Below are 10,557 nucleotides of genomic sequence, written 5' to 3' on the forward strand. Positions count from 1 at the left end.
GGGTCGTTTTTTTGGTAACATTTGTAGTTACTCCACCAATTGTGAATGTCCTCTTGTTCATTTGCCTAAAGAGAAACGATATACAGCAGACTGGGAAATGTCTCCTGTTCCATAAAAACAAACAAAAAGAACAAACAAAATCTAAATAACCCCCTAGAGGCCTTTTTCTACTGCAGCTATTCTAGTATAAGGGGTTAGGAGAGCTTTTGTTAGAGGGGGGAAAAAAGGGATTTCAGCTTGCAGTATATTTTGCCTGTTTTGCTGCTAATGAAATCACATGCTACCCATAACACTTAGGGGCATATTGCTTTACAGATTGCAAATAACCTTTTTGGGTAACTATTAAACAAATTTAAATGTGTCCTAATTACACTTATTCACAGCAGCTAAGATTATTTGAAGTAATGTTACTTTTCCATTGGAAATCTTATAGCCAAGTTAACATTGCCATTAGTTTCCGAACACATATGTCCTTGAAAAAAATACACCAACAGTTCTTCTGAGCCCAATGCTTTCCAACTGCAATCCCTTTATACCATTGCATCCATCTTTTGTAGATGACATTACTCACTCCGTTTTTGTATCAGTGCGGCTAGAAATAGAATTAGGTCTTCTACCTCCAGTCAACATTATTCGGCATTAATCCTCTTTGGCATAGGCAGCAGCCAGCTCGCTGCCAGCTGTTGGCAGGTCGCTGCGAAGCACTGGAGTTAATGTTAGTTTCAGAAGTTGAAAATGCACATGGTGTTTAATGGAGAAGTATTACAAATTTCTTTAAAATGAGTGAGCGCGCTTAAAATTTAAGGCAGCTGTTAGAATGGGTCCTCTATACTCCCATGAGCATTTGGTAGCTGCTAAGGGAGGAAACTGAAAATAAATTATCTGTTTTTTCATTCTCATGCCAATTTACTGTATTAGCATCTCAGTATCTCAGTTTGTCTGTAAAATGGACAAATACTTAACTGGTCACTCTGCCATAGAGCAGTGGGACTTATCTAATATCCTGCAATAGTAATGTTGTAATTATAGCAATCTCCATCAAAAGGGCTGAAAGTGTTCAAAGGAGTAATCGTTATTCTAATTTTGTAAGTGGGGGAAGTGAAACAGAACCGCAGTGACGTGTCAGAGGGGGTGAGTGGCAGGAACCGGGCTTCCCGACCCTCCCTGCCTCTCCTGTGGGGCATCAGGTATGAAGTCAGGGCAAGCAGCAGAGACGCTGCCGTAAGACAGGAGTCTTCATGTGCATCTTGAAATACTATGGGTCTGTACACAGGATACAGCTTTAGGATATCAGCTTACCCTATCAGGGGTAGCTCCTGCAGAGCCTTCTCAGGGGGTTGCAGGTGAGATCAACCATATTCTTCTTGCAGGATTGGGGATGGTTGTGTCTGTTGTTGTAAGAAGAGAAATATCCATAGTTCTCCCCTCTAGTATTTGATATTAAGAATTTAATAATGCAGTTCCTTATGTATTCTTCCTTGCCTTGTTCTCCTTGTATCAATATAAATCTATATTTTCTCCCCTTTTAAGCAACAGGCTAGTATTTCTTTCCATCCCACACAAACTAAGCCTAGAATACCTGCAGTTAGATTAAACACCACTAACAAAACCTCTGTTTTGCGAAGAGTTGGAGGCAAGATGATATAAAGTGACTTGTGGTTTATATACAAGTATATGAAAGCCAAACTAGCCTTTGGATAGCTATGGATAATTCTTTCCGTCCCATAAAAGACTGGTAGTTCATACTGTTTTTCATATTTTAGTTGCTGGGATTTCATACCGATTATGGTATTTATTTGAAATAACAAGCTATATGAGTCTGTCCAATTCCCAAGAACCCCATTGCCACTGTTCATTATGAGCTTCGATTAGTGACAGGATTACATTGTTAATGTCCGCAGGTATTCTGAATATTAGACCTGTCTCTTGTGTGTAGTTCTCCCTTCTGGTTACCTGGGAGTTGTCTGCTTGTATTCCTTCACTTCAAATCTTTACCAACTAGAAATTATACACTTGTAAAACAGGCATGCTGTTCTGTTACAGTGAATCAATGGCTTTGCTCTCAGTCCTCTTTTTGTGTGTTACTAAAAACAGAAGTTTTTTTACATATAGCATGAGTGCTGTTGCTGATTAAAAGTTTGTGTTAGATTTTGAATTGAATCCTCAGCACAAGGGTAAAGGTTAAGTTTGCTGATGGCTTGCGGCTCCACGGTATGTTTCTTTGAAGCTGGAGGTGAGAGAGGAGGACACAGTGATGGGTCTTGGTGTCCATCTAGAAAAGGATTGGGTGATGGACTGGAGTTTGGTCTCCAGAAGACTAAGTTTTATTTGCTAGTGCAAGCTGGTGTTGGCTTAGACCATGTTCAGGTGCTCAGTTGAATTTTTGGCCAACTTGTGATGTAGATCTACTGTTCCTCTTCATCTGTAATATCCCTAGAATATAACTGAATTTTCCCATTAGCCTGTACTTTCATTAAAAAAACCCATATATTTAAATGGTGGCTACAGCCAAAACTTATGGCTCTAGTTTCAAATTCTACAAGGGAAAGCTGGCAATAGCCAGGTTTGCTGCGGCTCCTTGAAAATGTAGAACAGCCCATACAACCACAAAACAGCCGCAAAAGCTTGTTAAACAGCAAGGACTTGTGGTCCCAGAGATTTGGTAGGCTAATTCAGATTAGAAATGCTTTGGGGTTTTAGCTATGAGATGCGTATATCCTAGCATGGAGTGGTTACCTTTCTCCTTAATGCAGTGTTCAGAAATTTGTGTACTGCCCCATACGTATCTGCCCAGTGCGATGGGTAGAATGGTCTCTTGGTGGAGCCCTGTAATGCTGGTTTTGGAGTATGGTAGCAAGGAGAGCGGCACTTGCCATGCTCGTAGTACAGTACTCAAAGGACAGGTTCAAGCTGTGTCTGTCACCGGAATTTACTGCCATGGGAAACCAAGCTGCAGATAATCTAAACAGGGCACTTGCAGAAGATTTTAGTCCCTATATCGCTGCAAGAAGATCAAGATGGCCTGAGTTAAAGTGAAAAGAAGCCCTCATTCTGAGCCCCATATTAACATGTTTTTAATTTCTTTCCAAGTTGACCAAAGTGAAACCAATCTGCCTCAAATTTCATAGTCAAGATTTTGTGCCAAGATTATATATAAAGTGGGTCAGCTATTCAGAGCTGGTAATGTATGTGAATACAGGATTTCTACCGATTTGTTGTTATCTAAAATGACTGATGTTTCATAAAAACAAATTTCTGCTTGTGGATTGCTCTGAGAGTGGCAAATACTGCGTTTGTACCAGCGTGTTACTCTCTGGTGCTGCTCATGGGTAGCTGGTCACTTCAGACAGGGAGGCCTGTCTCTCTCCTTGGACACTGGTGGTCGAGGCACAGAAAGGTAGGGTGGCCCTTGAAACACTCCAGGAAAGAGTGGAAGTAGTTTCTGGAGTGAAGGAAGAACTATGCCAGCTGGATTAAAACATTGTTAGCACATCTAATGTTGTTTGGAAAAAACCCCTAACCTTTTAAATATATATTTGCAACCGTAAAGCCCCCTGAAACTTTCTCAGGGTGGGAAATGGCTAATCGTCAGGCTTGTATGCGTGTTGAACTGATCAGTGTAATAATGATGGGAGCAATGGGTACATTGAATTACTTGTTAATACCTCACCTAGGTGAGAGTCGCCATAGCTTTGGTCATCTTGCATGCCCCCGGCATTGCCTGGGATCTGAGCAGGAGCCGCAGGAGCCCGCCAGGCACAGGACTGCGGGGAATGTGTCCCCGCCATGGTTCCCACCCATGCGCCGTCCATCCTCTCTCCCTCTCCCTTCGCCCACGCCTTTCTGGCCTGGCAGCAAAGCCCTTTGCTCCAGGGCAGGCTGCAGGGTGAAGGTGTCTCCCTGCAGAGGGGATGGGTCCTTGCAGCCCCTGTTTTAGAGGTAGCCTTACCAGCTGGGCTGGTCTTCAGTAGACTCCAATAGGTGGGCCATGGCAGAGCATCAAGAAGCAGATGGGTGTACACTAAAAGCAAAGGGCCATGTGGCATGTAGTCATTAGCCGTTGATGAGTGCATTAGTCCTCTTATGTCTTTCAGAAAGTCACCATTTTATAACAGAAAATTGCTATTTTGTTCCAAGTAGACTTTATTTCTATAATAAGAATAAAACCCCTTAGTTAGGGTTATGAAGAAGCAGAATATCATGTGCTTAATAGGAAGGGCAGTACCTGCTAAGGTCACGCAAGGGGACAGGGGATGGGGCCAGCTGTAGCATGGTGCACAGTATGGCCCTGCACCAGGGTGGCTGCATTGGCGCCCTGCAGCCCAAGGGGTTTGTGGCCGGACAGTTGCTGCCCGGTGCTGCTGAGACAGTGTGGGCGGGGGAGAGGCGTGCTTGGCCTCTTCTGGGAGCAATGCCTTCATCTTCATGTGCTGAAATCCCTGCGCCTCACCAGCCTGCCCTGCACCTCAGCCTTTGGCCGCTGTTCCAGAAAACTCTGCTTTTTGCCTGTGGACCGTGGTGGATATTGTGCAGATTTGGCCCTGTCAGAAGAAGAAATTTTTGATCATTTATGTTCAGTTTGTGTGATTTGGGGATTGGCTCAGCTACTGATACTACCTTTGTTGCCAGCATCCTGTTGCAAATGACCACGGTAGTAGCATGTCATTTGTTGGTCTCCATTCACCATCACTAGTTAATTAAATGACACTTTCATGTATTTGGTGAAGTCCTCTAATTTAATGTATAACTCAAGCTGAGGGCAGACGGAGCGGACTGTCTCTGGTAACAGCAGAGCGTGTTGAAGTGGAACACACGCAACCACCGCGGGGGACGTGAACGGTGAGGAGAGCGTGAACTGCTCCGGTGCGGCGGGACTTGCACTGAGACCGTGCTGCACCAATTCATTATCGGCCATCACCACCTAGTGGCAAAAAGGCTCCGTCTGGACTCAGCTGCCAACTCAGGTGTCTCTTCCAAGGCTTTTCCCCCTAAAAAACGAGTTTTGAGGTAGGGTATGCATTTGCTGGGCTGGTTCTGGACTCACGCTGGCTTTTATGACAACGGGAAATTTCCTTCCGTGCAGAGAACCACTTCTGCTTCGTGCAAACTGACATCCGAACGTACCCATATGTGTTGCCTCCTAGACACCTTGACTGTGTACATGGATAAAATGGAAGTGTTTTAGCTTTTGCCCAGGAGGTGAACAGACCTTTCACACCACCCAGATTCACACATAATATAACCCCAATCCTGAAATCCAAGGAGGTAGGGATCCATGATGCAGGTTTTCATCTACTTACAACAAAAGGAATAAACCCCTGTCCCTAAATAAAAAATAATCTGGTTCTTTTAAGTCCTCTAATGGTGTACCCTAGAAAACAGAGGTGGGAAGACTATACAGTATTGAGGTGGGATGGGCACCTCCATTTCCTTGCTAACAAATGGTTAACAAAACTAAGAAGATACTGAAGCCCACTAAAAGAATAGAAGAAAAAGCACGATATTGCTGTCCTGGTCCCTTCTTTAGCACGTGCCATATTAATCTGTTTCAACTGCATCAGTTGCATCCTCCTTTTTATTCTCCCCACCCATACTTCTGGAAACTTAAACTTCTGCCTGTCCCCTGGCAAATGTTCCTCCTGGTTCACTTGGACCCAGGTTTTTGCCTTCTGCCTGTTGCTCTCAGCTGCCCTCCTCAGAGAGGAGTCTGCAGGTGAAATCCAGATAATGTCTGGTAACATTTTCTTCAGATAGAGAAAGACTCTACAATAAAACTTGTTCCCGATGGTTCAGCGTGCTCACCGTGGCAATTAATTAAGTGACAAAGGAGTTACGGCTCCTTCATTATAGTTGTGACTATCCTTTTAATTTCATGATTTGCTAATGGATAAAATGTTTTACGCCCTTAAGAGTATGTCAGCAGGGTGTTTGCTGCCAAATCGGGCTCCCTCTGCCCTTTCTCTAAACTAGTTGGCTCCCAGTGTGGCTGAAATACTCCTCTGCCTCCGTGGGACCAGAGAAGGGCAGGATGAGCTTGCGTGCGCTCACAAACTGCCCATTGAGATGGTCCCCCCATGCCTTTAAACCCTGTTTTCAAAGCTGCTGTGTGCAATAGAGTTTTTCAATATGTCCCCATGCCTCCCATTACCTCAAATCTTTTGTAGGGGTGGTGGGGAGCCTGGGCAGACTAGGGAAGTGTGCAGCCATGCTGGCAGCCACTGGCACGCCAAGGAGCTGGAAGTCATGGCTTTTGGTGCAGAAAGGAGTTCAGTTCCTATAAATCCGAATTGCTTTGGCTGCCATCGCCAGGCTTTGAGTGATGCCTGATCCATCCCTTGGTTCCTCAGGCTAATCCCCCCAAAGGGCCTCTGCCCAGGGGTGGCCCTGGCGTAGCTTGGCACAAACACCATGGCATACCCTAGCAGCATGCAAAACCGGTGACTTTCACGTGCTCCTCTTAAACAGGTGCCTGAACAGATCTTCAGAGGGTGGGATAATTAAACCATGTCATTTTTAGGAGGTCACCTCTATACCCCGGACCTCAGGACAGTTGGTAGGCCAAGCAGGCTGACACAGAAACAATTAAAGGCTCACTGGTGTGTGAGTTTCTTAGCGTAAGCCTCGTGGATTTGGGGTAGTGCTGGTCCATGAGAAAATATTTCATTTTTTCTGGCTGTTTTTTCTTCCCCATGAGAAAAATTTTAAAAATATCTTCTGAGTCTACGATTTTCTGCAAGGGGGAAAAATTTCTGAAAATTTGCTTCAGGTGAATGTGTTCTGTGATGCCAAAAGTGGTTTTCAGTGGAAGGTGTATATACAGTTCATGGACTAGCTTGTTGGTAGTTTTATTTTGAAAAGTTTCTTTTGGGGTTTTGATCTAGGAGTGATAGAATCTTAAGGAAGAGTAAAATCAGAAGAAAACCAACCTTGTTTCAGTTGTTTTCTTGACCCTCTCCTAGTGCACACACCTGAGCTGTAGTTTGCATGTATGTGTGTTGATCAAATGACCAACGCTCAGCCTCCCCTCTCTTACAAAAATACCCTGAACAGTGCTGGCTGGTGGGAGATCAGAAATCCCTTCAGGAGCAGAGGTCTGTGACGCCTGCCCAAGCTGTACTTCAGCAAAGGGTAATTACCATATGTATAATATCCTTGTGAAAATACTTCTGAAGTGTAGGACGCTGGGCCAAGGTTACCCTCGTTCTCCAGCTGAGGGGCGATAGACTGCAGATGTCTTCTCAGAAGCACACACCTTTGACCTTTCCTTGTTGGTCTACCATCTGTTTGCAAACAGGCATGAGAAGCATGAATGGCAACAGACGCGCTTGCCACCCGGGCGGTGTAAAGCCGCGGCAGAACGAGTGGGATGCCATGCCAGGAGCAAAAACCCAAGCAGCCATCTGGTCCAGAGAGGCGGCTGCAGCAGAGAGCACCGGAGCACCAAGTCTGCACACTTGTAAAAGACAGGGCCTTTTTTATCCTGGCACATCCAGCCTGCCTGCGAGGCTTCGAGTTATCATTCAAGTAGATGAAGCCAACCACATAGCTGCATGCTGTAAGGTTAGGATCTCTTGCACTGTGCACAGCTGTATATTCACACAATGCCTTTTGCCTGTATGGCCCAAATATGCATTTAATCTCAACACAAGACTGTTGCCTGGCCTTCTGCCTCCTGGACTGACTTAAAAGTACCGTGTAGGTGTAGTCATGGCTGGAGTAGGCACGTTTAGCTTTGCCAGGGTGTGGGTAAATACCAATATTGTGCATGTGCGGTGTAATATGTAATGCTCCATCTCCTCTGCCCACCTGGTGAGGGGCAAGTCAAGCAGCCATGCCGCGCACAGCTGGATAATCTGCCACCTTAGTGCAGCAGTTGCCCCCAGCCCGCCAAAGAAAGCACTTCACAAGTGTCTCTGGTACAATGCAGTGACTTATTAGCATGCTGAGGCCCAGGAAAGGTGCTTGCTGCACGTGAGAAACTGTTGAAGGTACTGAGTTGGCAGAAAGAAGAGGGAGGGATCTTGGGAAGCAGACAGAAAAATCAGCAAAGTAATGTAAAGGAAAGCGTTGCTGTGGGAACTGGCTGACAGTCAGGCAGGGTAGAGTCCAGGCAGAACTGCTGGCACCTGGCCAGCTGCTGCCAGTCACCGAGCAGAGATAGGAGAGGGCAAGTACCAAAAGTGTGCAGAAATCCCCCCTGCTGACAAGCCCCTCTTAGCACAGTTACCCACTGTAAGCCAATAAACTATGGTTTGAACAAATACCATGGACAGAGTCTGGGGAATTTCTTGGCAGCCCTTGTCCTGAAGTCTATTACTTTGAAATTAGTAATTAGGCTTCAAAACATGTGTCTAAAGCGTGATTTAAGGACTGAATGTGTCAGGCCTTATATATTCCAATGTTTTGGAGGTCAAAGCCTCTAAGAAAACAGCAGGCAGTAATGAGTCCCACATCCTTTCACTGCTGCCTTATGTGTAGCTCTGGTTTTCCCTCATCTCACACCAGGACACAGTAAATTTCTCCAACCCATCACATTTATCTTTGAAAGTGACTTCTCAAGCAAGCAGAGGATCTCTCCTCCTCTCTCTCTCTCCCTCTCAGCTCAGAAGAGCCTCTTCCTCTTTCATAAGATTATAATGAACCTGTAATCTGTTGTATTTTTTCCAGGCCTTTATGAAAAATTCAAGCCAACTTTTACCTGCCTGCAGTGTGTGATGCTAGGATAGAGACAGCAAGGGGGAAAAGGCTTGTCAAGCCAATGGCTGCATTTAACTTACGTTGCTTGTTTCTCCCTCTCCTTGGAGAGATGTACAATTGAAAATTCAAGAGACCAGAATAAAAAAAGCGTGGCTAGATAGAGGGTGGCATTAGCAACAAAATGGGAAAGGACATTTTGTTCATGTCACAACAGGATCTATTTTTAAGAGCTTGTTGTATGTTTCATGTCATAAAATCACTTCTGGGATTATTTTTTCTAAAAAAAAAAAAATAAAAAAAATAAAACCCATGCCCACTGCAGAAAGCACTAAAATAGTCCATTCCAGCCACTTCAGACAGGATGTATGGAAATGATCAGCATTAGTCTAAGGTAAGAACAAATAGACGTAACTATCTGGTGACGCAGAATAAAGAGAGAGAAGAGCAGGATTTTGCTCAAGTAATTTGAAAGAGCCAGTGGCACTGGAAGGATCATTAGGGATGATAGAAGCACTAACTTGTTTGACCTTGTAACTGCTCTAATTGGTGGCCATCCCTTTGAATATGAATATCCCCTTGAATATTTCCAGTAACTCTCCTGGAAACAAAACAAATGTGTTTAGATATCCTCTGGGTGTGGGAGACTGTTTTTACTACTGACACAGAGAGGGGGTCAGATGCCATCAAGTGCTTTAAAAACACGCTCTCTCTTCAACCAGCAAGAGCATCTCAAAATGATTGTCGTTTTTCTATGTACAGCTCTAATTAAAGGTCTAGGTTTCAATTAGTCTCATTTTCCTGGCCTATAATGTTACATGTCAGTCAGAACATCTTGTTTTAAGCAGAAAGTTCACCTGTAAGGGCCCAGACAGTATACATACTGCTCTGAGATGGTTTTAGTTATAGATGAGGTGTGATTTTAAAAACATATATAGGAATGAGGCATCGAGGTCCTACTGAATTTCACTTTGATGTGAGCATACAACCCACCTAGATGTCTTCAAAACGTCTCCAATGGCAAAATGTGCTAACTGTGCTTCAAATTCATTTTCAAAGATGAGTGGTCAACTTTGTCAGAACACTTTCAGATTTAAAACAATATTTTAAACTTGACATTTTCTGATTCGTGTTATCTCCTTGTAAAGTCCCCCCAAGCTAACAAGTTATATTCAGCCTAGTGCGTGTACCGATCCTTCTCAAGCATTCCACCTCTGTTAATGGGACATGAAGTATAGACATGATACACACATCCAGCAGTCAAGTTCTGCTGATGACCAGACATTAACTTTAAAAATGACCTAGTAAATTGTGTAAACATGACTGGGAAGGAGCCTTTTTTCCTGATGAACATTATTCAGGCTCTCAGGTGTCAGAGGGACCTCATCTCCTCATCCAGTCTTCTACAGCAGGACTATCATCTCGACAGGAACCTGGTTCCCCCATGGGAAAACCTCTCTTTCCAAGTCTTTCCAAGGGAGATACCTGATGAATTGATGACTCAGCAACTGGCAATGTGTGAGGGAGGCTGTATCACCTACTTTCCCCAGGAGCCCGTTTGCCTGAGCCTTCCCTCCACTCCCCCTACCTCTGCTTTGGGCAGGTTATCGGACCATGTGGGTTATCTCAGGAATAATTTTCAGGCATCATTACAGTAGGAAAGGGGCAGGTGATACGTGCAAGGTATGTGGGCAAGATGCTGTAGCTGTCTTTCAGGTTAATTTGTAATGCTTTGAAAGATCATGGCCCAACTTCACTGACATGGTGTTTTATCTGAGGAATAAGTAGAAGTCCAAGCAGGGCTGCCGTTTCTTGTCTTTTTCTCTGCTGTTGGGTAGGCTTTTGTAAGAAACGTATTTTACA

General features: G+C 44.4%; 1 protein-coding gene across 1 annotated transcript in view; it reads left to right on the forward strand.

The window, feature by feature from the left end:
• The window catches only part of RTKN2 (rhotekin 2), a 210,112-nt gene that overhangs the window by 125,251 nt on the left and 74,304 nt on the right, over nucleotides 1–10,557 (forward strand). The window lies entirely within an intron of this gene.

Source organism: Harpia harpyja, chromosome 10 (genome assembly GCF_026419915.1).
Source record: "Harpia harpyja isolate bHarHar1 chromosome 10, bHarHar1 primary haplotype, whole genome shotgun sequence".
Lineage (NCBI taxonomy): Eukaryota > Metazoa > Chordata > Aves > Accipitriformes > Accipitridae > Harpia > Harpia harpyja.